Source organism: Sparus aurata, chromosome 20 (assembly GCF_900880675.1).
Source record: "Sparus aurata chromosome 20, fSpaAur1.1, whole genome shotgun sequence".
Lineage (NCBI taxonomy): Eukaryota > Metazoa > Chordata > Actinopteri > Spariformes > Sparidae > Sparus > Sparus aurata.
Window position 1 is genome coordinate 26,183,777 of NC_044206.1, and position 11,842 is coordinate 26,195,618.

Below are 11,842 nucleotides of genomic sequence, written 5' to 3' on the forward strand. Positions count from 1 at the left end.
AATGTGGAGAGGTTGCCACGGAGCGGCTTATAGAGCTTCAGGGTCACTTAGTAGTTGTTCAGTAAAGAAAGTGTAACGCTGATCTCAGAGCATCCCGTCTTTATTCCAACACAACAGTTGTGTATTTATTAATTTATTTGTTTTCTCATTTTTTTGGCAATTTGTACATTTTCTGCCAATCGAACATATGAATGTATTTACTGCCTGCTTTTATTACATACTATTTAACTGAAAAATAAATCTATTCAGAATGAATGCTTTACCTAGTTTTATTTCTCCATCATACCTGCCAAGTTAAATTTATGTAAATTGTACTTTAAACCCACTAAACTCTTGAGCTACTCCATGACCAGAATGTGTTGACAAAAGCTTAATATTCAAGAATTACAGTCGGTACAAAAAACACCATTTCTGACTGAAGTGATATTTGAATGGTTGTTGTGGCTGAAAGCATGCAGGTTGAAAAACGTACATGAAAGGAATAATTATGAAGAAGATTTTAATAATACACTAATGACACTGCAGCTCGCTGACATCATGAACCAACAAATGAACAATTACAGTTATTCATATTACATATGTATTACATATTTATGGTACATCATTGAAAATGAGAACGTTCAGCCCTGCTGATAAGAGAAAGGTGGTTTATTCAATGTTCTCGAGGGGAAACTTCCAGAAACTCTCTGAAGCATGAGCACACGCACATGCACGCACGCACGCACGCACCACACACACACACACACACACACACACACCATACACACACACACACACACACACACCATATACACACACACACAGACACACAGACACACACACACACCACACACACACACACACACACCATACACACACACACACACACACACACACACCACACACACACACACACACCATACACACACACACACACACACACACACCACACACACACACCACACACACACACACACCACACACACACAGTTGTGTGTGAAATTGTTATAATTTCATTGCTTAGTTTGTTTCATATGTCAATGTGGTTACTGCAGAGACATTTGCCAGTTTTGAAAACAGACAAACAAACTCAGCGCTTTCTTCATCTTTGTGTCGACTAATGTATTTCCCAATATCCCAGAATAGAATCAGACCAATCTGGTTCATCCTGCTGGGACTTATTTTCCCGATAATGACCGCCATTCTAGACATTATCCCTTACTTATATTGCTTTGTCTTTTGTCCCTTGAAACTATCAACTCTCTTAAAGCTCCAGTGTGTAATATTTGGAGTACGTAGTGACATCTAGCATCGAGGTTCTAGATTATATTGAATTTTCTGAAGATGTTGGAGAAGCTCCAGGAGCTATGGTGGCCCCTCAGGGACAGGAAACTAATACTACTAATACTACTAAAGTCTGTGTTTTGGGCAAATATTACACTGATGAACGTGACAACATTTACGTACATAATGTACATTCAGAGTACTGAAGTTCATGATGACGATCTTCAGCCTGCAGAGAAGGAAGAGCAGACAGCTTAATATCGTAACCACTGAGTTATATTATGTCATAACTGTAAAATTATTTTCAGGTAATGACAACCACCACCAATTATTCTTAAACATCCTGCATGAGGAGACTAGAGGAGGAAGTTGTCGACTAGTTGTCAGAACCCTGAGAGCATTGTGTTCACCAGATCTACAATCTATCCATCCATCCATCCATCCATTATCGTCCGCTTATCCGGGGCCGGGTCGCGGGGGCAGCTGCCTGAGCAGGGACACCCAGACTTCCCTCTCCCCGGACACTTCCTCCAGCTCTTCCGGGAGGATCCCAAGGCGTTCCCAGGCCAGCTGAGTGACATAGTCACACCAGCGTGTCCTGGGTCTTCCTCGGGGTCTCCTCCCGGCGGGACATGCCAGGAACACCTCCCGAGGGAGGCGTCCCGGGGGCATCCGAAACAGATGCCCGAGCCACCTCAGCTGGCTCCTCTCGATGTGGAGGAGCAGCGGCTCTACTCCGAGCTCCTCCCAGGTGACAGAGCTCTTCACCCTATCTCTAAGGGAGCGCCCTGCCACCCTGCGGAGGAAACTCATTTCGGCCGCTTGTATCCGGGATCTTATTCTTTCAGTCATGACCCAAAGTTCATGGCCATAGGCCATGGCCATCTACAATCTATTGATTCAATAACAGGAACATGAATACATTGTAAATCTGCATGTGTATCAGAATACACACAGTGACGGAGGATTGATTGTCTGATAACAGCCATGAATTCTGGAGGAGACCCAGTCCTGTAAGAGAACCTGAAACCTTATAAAAGGATGATTTGTATGAATCTGTCTTGGCCTCTGGAGAAACTGTTTGGTACGGTGTATTTTTACACTACTTGTTGTTGAGTTTAACATCAGGAAACATCTTTTAGAGGAGCAAATAATGTCTGTCAGAAATAAAATAAAATAGGATTATAAGATATATTTTTACTTTGGTTTTAAACTTCATGACCTCAGTTAAATACATACTTACTGTGGCAGGTGCAAGATCTGTCTGTTGTTTAATCAGTTTATCATTAAAATGCTGCTAACTAGTATTTGAAATGCAGTTTTCATTAGAACAACTTCATACTTCATATTTCCCAGCAGTGTGAGATTAAAGGCAACCAATTAATCTTCTGAAGATGACAAGCTGATTTAGTCATCAATCAAAAAACTATTTCAACACAGACAAACAAACAGTCCCAGTTCCACAGAATTGGCGTGGACTTTATAGTGATGGATGCCAGCAGGTGTGTCTTCATTTCTGTGGAAACACTTTATACTCAGATTTCCCAGGAGTGTTAGATTACAGTTGAAGACCAAATCTGGCAGTTTTATATATAAATCTAATATGTCTGACCTTAAAGAAACAAAGATTCCTGGTTGAATGAAGTTTATCCACAGAAATGAAGGTCCACCTACTGATCAATAAAGACGTTTCCATCATCACAGAGTTTCTGTTGAATGAATACTTGAGTTGCAGTTGTTCTGATACTTGCTGAGTGAACCTGCTAAAACAGCTAACAGAATAAAGAAATGAATATGAATAAATGAACTGACATTAGTTTACACTAATGGTTCCCAACCAGGGGTACACATCACAGGGGGTACGTGGAAATATTTATTAATTTATTTCCAAGTTGATAAGTAAATATTCTCAGTCATTTCATTAGCCCACTAATAAAACGGTACGTATGTGCCACAATTAGTTAATATCCCATATTCAGATATTATTTATTTTTACATTTCTAAGGTTCTGGTATCTGATGTCTCTCTCTCCGACCATTACTGTGTTTTCTTTGAGAGTGATATATCAGTGCACACAAATGTTCAAACTCAGGTTGTCTCAAAGCGATACATCACTGAAAACACTGGTGACATATTCATTGAGGCTTTCTCTTCCACACCACCCCTCTCTAGGTTCTCTGTCAATGACCTTGTACTTCATTTCAATTCCAAAATTACAAATGTCATGAATGCCATTGCACTCACTAAAGTGAAGGTGGTCTCTGGTAAGAAAAAATCTCCTTGGAGAAACGCCACGCTTGTCAAGATGGAAAAAAGGGAATGTCGAAAATCTGAGCGCAGGTGGCGGAGCCAAATCTCCAGGTTAATTTTGACATTTATAAAGAGAGACTTTACATTTTTAATTTAGAATTAAAAAAGTCAAGGCAGTCCTTCTTCTCAGACATTATCACCAAGAACAAAAATAATGCTCGTTCCTTGTTTGCTACTGTCAACAGGCTAACAAACCCTCCTGTGCCAGTAGCCTCTGAACATCTGTCTACCAGGGCCTGTAATGAATTTGCATCATTCTTCACTGCCAAAATTCAGAACATTAGACAAGCGGTCAGTGCCACTTTACCAGGTACTGGAGGTATGTTGTCGTTTTGTCCACCTAAACCCAACTCTAATACCCTGACACAATTTGATCCAATTAATGACAAAAACCTGCAAGACATTATTGTTAACACATCTCTTCTCTCAGGTGTCTTCCCCCAAGCCATTAAGACTGCAGTCATTAAACCACTCCTGAAGAAGAGAACTCTAGACACATCAGTAATGAATAACTATAGGCCCATTTCAAACCTCCTGATTTTAAGTAAAATAATTGAAAAAGCTATCTTTCAACAGCTGAACAATTACTTAATAATAAATGGCTGTTTTGATGTTTTCCAATCAGGATTTCGACCACATCACAGCTCTGAGACAGCCCTCGTTAAGGTCTTCAACGACATTCATTCAAACACAGACAGTGGAAAAATCTCAGTCTTAGTATTACTGGATCTCAGTGCTGCATTTGACACAGGAGACCATAATATACTACTGGACTGACTGGAAAACTGGGTTGGACTCTCTGGTACAACACTAAAGTGGTTTAAATCTTATCTAAATGAGAGAGATTACTTTGTGTCTATTGGTGACTACACATCTGAACAGATGAAAATGACAAGCGGAGTACCCCAGGGCTCCATTCTGGGGCCTCTACTATTCAACATTTACATGCTCCCTCTAGCTCAAATAATGGAAAACAATGACATTTGCTACCATAGTTATGCAGATGACACACACATTTATATAACCATATCACCAGGGGACTATAATCCCATACATACCCTGAGTAGATGCATCGAACAAATCAATGATTGGATGTGTCAGAGTTTTCTTCAGTTAAACAAAGATAAGACTGAAATAATTGTTTTTGGATCCAAGGAAGAGCGACTTAAAGTCTCTGCTCAGCTTCAGTCTGTAATGTTGAAAACTACAGACCAAGTCAGAAACCTTGGTGTGACTATGGACTCAGACATGAATTTCAGCAGCCATATTAAGACAGTTACAAAGTCAGCCTACTATCACCTTAAGGATATATCCAGGATAAGAGGGCTTATGTCTCGGCAGGATTTGGAGAAACTTGTTCACGCATTTATCTTCAGCAGACTCGACTACTGTAATGGTGTCCTTACAGGACTCCCTAACAACTCCATCAGACAGTTGCAGCTGATTCAGAACGCTGCTGCTCGAGTCCTAACAAGAACCAAAAAAGTAGATCACATCACTCCAGTTCTTAGATCTTTACACTGGCTTCCTGTCTATCAAAGAATAGATTTCAAAGTCCTGTTGTTGGTTTATAAAGCATTGAATGGTTTCGGGCCAAAATACATTTCTGATCTGCTGCAGCGTTATGAACCATCCAGACCTCTGAGATCGTCAGGTACCGGTCTGCTTTCAGTCCCCAGAGTCAGAAGTAAACATGGAGAAGCAGCTTTCAGTTACTATGCGCCACATATCTGGAACAAACTCCCTGAAAATTGCAGGTCTGCTCCAACACTCACCTCTTTTAAATCAAGACTTAAAACATGTATTTTTGCCACTGCTTTTAACTGAAGCAATTCAAGTCTTTGAACTGCATTATGACTCTGACTCTACAGTCTTGTTTCTTTTAAAGCTTCTCTATTTTAGCCTACTTGTTTTGATGTTTGTTTCTTAATGTTTTTACTGGTCTTAAAATGCTATTTTTTTTTATTTTTTTTTTAATGCAATGCAATGTCTTTTAAATGAAATGTTTATGTCTTTTAATGTAATTTGTGTGTGCCTGTAAAGCACTTTGAGTTGCCTTGTGTCTGAATTGTGCTATACAAATAAACTTGCCTTGCCTTGCCTTATGTTTAATTTGAGTTAAAAAAAGAAAAAAGAAAAAGAAAATGCAGGATAATTAAATGTTCAGATTAAGGAGATGAAATGAAATTATTTTCATTTAATAATCAGTTGTGTAACGTTTCATATGACCACTTTTGGAGAATCATCAACAGTCATGAGTGAGGGGGTACTCATGGTATGACAAAAAGGCTCAGGGGGTACACAAGACAAAAGAGGTTGGGAACCACTGGTCTACACGATCGCTGTAATAAACAGAACACATCTTTTGTTTCATTTTTTAAAAACTTTCTTGAATGAGTAAAGTTCTTCCAGTTGAAATACACGATGACAAATCATAGATGATCTGATTTAGTCATCAATCAACAGCTAGAAACACAGAAAAACAAACAGTCCCAGTTCCACAGAACTGGCGTGGACGTTGTAGTGATGGATGCCAGGAGGTGTTTCTTAATATCTGTGTGAACACTTCTGCTTTTTACTGATCAGCATCTTCACAGATGGCAGGAATCAGGATCAGACATGCAGCAAAGGGCTCCAGGCAGGAACTGGAACCCTGGTGCCGGTTCAGCGAGGACAGAGTCTCTGTACACGGGACGCGAGCTATAACAACTGAGCTAATGGACGCCTGAGTTCAGCCGTGATTTGATGCTGAAATAAACCCTCTTTGCTCAGAATAACAGTTTGACCTCTGACACTTTAATTGACCCTCTGAGTGCTCAAACCTCTCTGATTATTCACAGGTTTACTTCACAATATCAGAGACTTTTAATGTGGTCTCGTCTCAGAGTTGAGAATGAAACAGAACCAAGAGCAGCTCTGCGGGCAGATAATGATGAATATCATCCCCACTGACTAGTGGTTGAAGTTGTTTGGTCCTTCTGGCTCTGGAAAGTGACGTGTTGTTGTTGTTGAAAGTGTTGAAGTAGGAAGTCCATATTTAATTAATCTGTAAATTAAAGGGTGAAAATGTTTTGAAGAGTTTTTGAACATCTGAATCCCCGGCAGCTCAGATTAGTGAGATCAGGAGGATATCTGTGAGGCCCGGCAGTGTCGGGCCGAGCCGGAGTCGTCACATGTGAGTTTGTTAAGAAATGTTGCAGGAACCCACCAAACATCCTGCGGTTCTGCTGATTTCTCATGAGAACGTGTGGTTCTCATGTTTCTTTTCTTTCTGAATACATTTTAAATCTGCATGTGTATCAGAATACACACAGTGACGGAGGATTGATTGTCTGATAACAGCCATGAATTCTGGAGGAGACCCAGTCCTGTAAGAGAACCTGAAAACCTGATAAAAGGATGATTTGTATGAATCTGTCTTGGCCTCTGGAGAAACTGTTTGGTAGGATGTATTTTTACACTACTTGTTTTTGAGTTTAACATCAGGAAACATCTTTTGTTTACCTCTTTAAACACACAACAGTCCCAGTTCCACAGAATTGGTGTGGATGTTATAGTGATGTATGGGTTCACATTGAGAGAACAACCCAACACCACATTTTAACTTGAGCACGCTTCACAAATTGATAAAATGCATTAAACCTCCCAGAGGGAGCAGGACACCTGATGTCAGTAAAGTTCCTGCGTATGTCATTGTGTCTGTAGTGGCACATGTTGATTCTCTGCACTGCCAGTTTAAACTTTAACTGCTCGCTGCTTTCTATCATAATTCCTGATACGTATAGACAAGAGCTTAAATCAATACATGATGTCAACTTTATTATGTTTGACTAGAAACCTGCAGCACATGTTAAAAAAGATGAATTGATTATGTTTATGTTGCTGAGTGCATATTGTTTGATTCAGCATTTGTTATGTTTCTTTAATTGCTTCAGTAATCAGTAATTAACAACATTATCATCAGAAAACAAGCAGAATCATTTGGTTTCTCTGCAGTTTGTACTTTTGATCTGATCTCAGGTTCAATCAGTGACTTTCTGTTGTCTGTTGGGAGGAGAAGCTTCACTGTTGGACACCAGTTAGTTTGATTGTGAGCTCACTGTAGATTGTTATGGAGCTGAATGGATGTCAGATTCATGTGAAATGTAAACACCTGTTGGACATGTTCACTCTCTTCATGAGCAGAAGACGCTTTTCAATAAAATGACCCGAGTCTACCATCGTGTGATGTTTCATTTACTGTGTGTCCTAAAGTTGACGGTACCAAAGGTTATAAAAGGCTTCATCATTTGAGACATTCACATGTTTCAGTTCATAGAATGATGATGGAACATAAATCATCAGAGGACATTATACAGCTTTTATCTTTGTTGACACAGAGTAAAGAAATATCTGCTGAATTGATTTCAGCATGAAGGCTGCTGCCGTCAGCTGCTACATGTTGACATCCTTTAACATTTAGTCGACCCATCCGGCTGTTGTGAGGTTAGAAGCTTCATCATCTATAATATAAAAGCACATTTTAAAATATAACTACTACAATAAAGTACACAAGTGTTCAGAGGACATCATGTCACTTTTCTTACTCACAGTGTCTCATGAGTTCAGAGGATTGTAATCATTGTTGAGCCTCCACATGTGTTTTTAGATGAAGGCTGCTGTTATCAGCTGCTAAATGTTGACGTCATTCAACAAGAAAGTGGAAGCTAGTTAGCCCAGCTTGCTAATGTTAGCACTGATTCTCACTAGATACTACTTACTTTCATGTTCTGGTATCACAGACAGAGTAATGCACACTCAGAGTTTTGTTCATCCAAAGTTAGATATTTTACTATATTGTGTTGCTTTAAATGTAAGCAAGTGTGTATACTGACTTTATGTATTACAATGTGTATTTTTTTCTAAATTCAATGAATTGGATAATTTTTCTAATTATTAAACTCCTCTACTAATTAAACACATTTAGCTATATTCAGATTCAATAATTCTTTTTCTGCAGTATAAATGCAGTGATATAAACATACAGTGTACATACAGTCATCCAACACTTCTCAGCCTTGACTGTGTGATATTTTATCAGAATAAGGTGCCGTGGCTGCCAGATTTTGGGAAGTATGCAACACCAATTATTACTGATACTAATCGACCACCATTGCTCATCATTCTCATGTAATTAGAGTTCTCAACGGGCCTGAAAATTACAACCTGACCCAGCGGTGATCTGATGTCAGGATTGGGGCGACACGAAAGGGATTTTTTTGTTTGTCCATATCCAACTCATACCATGCCACCATAAATCACAACTTCGTAGAGGCTCGCCATATCATTCAAAAAGTACTGCACAGTAGGGCTGGGCGATTAATCAAATTTTGATCGCTATTTCGATTTTGGCTTCTCATGATCATGAAAACACTGTAATCGAAGAAAAACGATTAACGTGCCGCCGCGCGTCGTGTATGCAAATTACTGCGCTGTAAAAGCACAGTGAACGCACCTGTTTCGCCTGCAGCTGCAGCAGTGAGTGTGTGGATCAAATGTGGAATGAGAGATCGAGAACATGGCAGAAAAGCAGCCTGAGCCTTTAGTTGAAAAGAAAGGTAGGACAACTTCGGTCATTTGGAGACATTTTGGCTTCAAATCGTCGGACGTCGAGCAGAAGGAGATTGTTTGCAAAGTCTGTCACACCGTCGTGTCTGCACCCCAGGGCAACACGACACATTTATTTAACCATAAAGTGGTCTATGACAAAGTACTGAAGGAGCAAAAGACCCAAAAAAGTGCAAGAGCGTCAACTTCAGCTACAGCCACCGCAACACAGTCCTCCATTGAGGACACTCTTTACAATGCCGCTCCATCTCCCACCGGCTCCCGGCGACAGCGAGAGATAACGGAGGCTGTGACATTCATGCTAGCTGAGGACATGTGCCCTATCAGTACAGTTAGCAACCCAGGCTTCAAGACACTGGTCAAGATTTTGGACAAGCGGTACGTGTTGCCATCACGCAAACATACAAATATTATAATTTACTTTTTACTAATCTGGGTGTTTTTCTAAAAGTTATTTTTAAAGTTGAGTTTTGGTGGCTCAATAAATCCTTTTTTTGAAATCAGTGAATAATTGTGTTTATTAATCGTGATTTCAGTATCAAAATAATCGTGATTATTTTTAGCATAATCGCCCAGCCCTACTGCACAGGGAATCATTTATTGTGCTTACCTTTCTTTATTTTGTCCTAAACAGCCAACAGCGCGCATCACTGCTTACTTAACTGTTATATTAGTAAATCATAATTTTAAGGGTCACGGGCATGTAATGTCTAATCGTGTTATTATCTTTCGCCTCCCAACAACCCTCCCAGATGTCAGGCCTGGATTAAAAGGAGGACTCAGATGCAGGGCAGAATCAAAATTCAACAGGCTTTTATTCTGAAATTTCATGCAACCAGACAGCGTGATAACCAAAAGGCTATACAAAACCTGAACCTGACTGAACCTGAAAGGCGAAGCAGAAAACAAAAGAACAAGGAGAAAACAAAACCACACCAACGGTGGGATCTCAACGAGTAAACTAAACCTGACTAATCTGATTCTTAAAAATTACAACAGAAAACACTCTCAAAGAGGAAAACACGGCTATAAACAACTAACTAAACTAGAAAAACAAGAAAACTCAAAATCGCTCCAAACTGGAGGAAAGCAAACAGGCTAAACAAAAACTGTGAGCTAAGCTACACTTCCAAAAAGGGATACAACAAAAAAATCATTCTACTCGAGGCATAACAAATGACAGAAACAAAAACCAATGAATTTCAAAACTTTCAACAAGACAAGACTGATACTTAGCAAGACGAGGCTGTGACAAAGGGCTTAGGTGAACGACAGACTAAACACTTTGGCACAAGACAAGGGGAGACGCAGCCTTAAATACACAGAAGGGTAATGGGGAACAGGTGGAAACAATCAGGGATCAGGGTTGACGTCAGACCAGGGACACATGAGGAAGGGCAAGTGACCTGAAACGAGAGGGTAGTTAGAATTTTCAAAATAAAACAGGAAATACACGAGACAAAACACCTAAGACGAGACAACTTCACCGCTGTGTGACACCAGATACCCAATTCTTCTCACCATCTTCCTTTCCTCCCAGTGTATGGGACTACTTTATGCATGATTATTTGATATGTATGAATATCAAAATATGAAGAGATGGAATGTGGAGTCAGAAATATATTTATCAAAAATGATTTGTTCCACCTTTTCAATCATTTCATTTTAGATGTGAATCTAGATTGAGAAGTCTGAAAATACATTTCTTCAATTTTGAATAATTTAGGACATTTTTATTGGGGGGGACAATTCATGTATTTTTAGAAATTGGGGGGGACATGTCCCTCCCCGTCCCCCCAGGATCTGCACCCATGCCCGACCCGGCCCGTGGGGTTTTAAGCTCGAACCTGACGCAGCCCGACACACCAGCATGAATTGTCTGCCCCCCACGTTAACTCGGCCCGAGCCCGCGGGTCCGGTCGACCCGTTGATAACTCTACATGTAATATAGCTAACGTTACCTCCATCACCTCACAGTCCCTGTATTATCCTAACGTTACTACCTGCTTACCGGTTGTACACTTTCCCTGTCAGTCAGCAGCATCTCTTCACCTTCAACCTGCTGTTGCTGGATCATTGCTGTCTCAGAGGACGTGGAGGCTACAGCAGCCCCTCCAGCGAACATGTCTGTGATTTTAGCACATTTTGCAGCATCTACAGTGAGATTCTTCTCTTAGCATCAGCACCGCTGCTCCCACCACGCACATCACGCTCTGTGCGTAGGGCACCAAGTGCTGAGGGGCCAAAAATATCATTATGAGAAATCATCATAGTCATAAATATTATAATGCTGATATTATTTCCATATAGAAATATTAGGTACTTTTTAGGCATGTATATCACAAAACAGGCAGAACAAGAGATATATTTAATTGCTCAAGAAAGCAAAGATGGTTCCCCACAAACACACACTCATCTTCCCAGCTCCCTGTGGAAGCCCCTCCCCTTTCTCAGTGGTCTGTTGGATTGCACCTGACGTGACGAAGTTTGACAGCAGGCTGTCAACTTTTTTGGAAATGGCCCCGAGAAGACAGCAGGAGTCAGGAGCAGAGAAAACAAAGAAGAAGCTGTGAGATGATGCCCGTGCATCAATTGCAGGTAAGTTCATGTTTAATCATTCTTAAATATGGTAAATGTGCTGCTAATGTGATGGTTAGCCCAG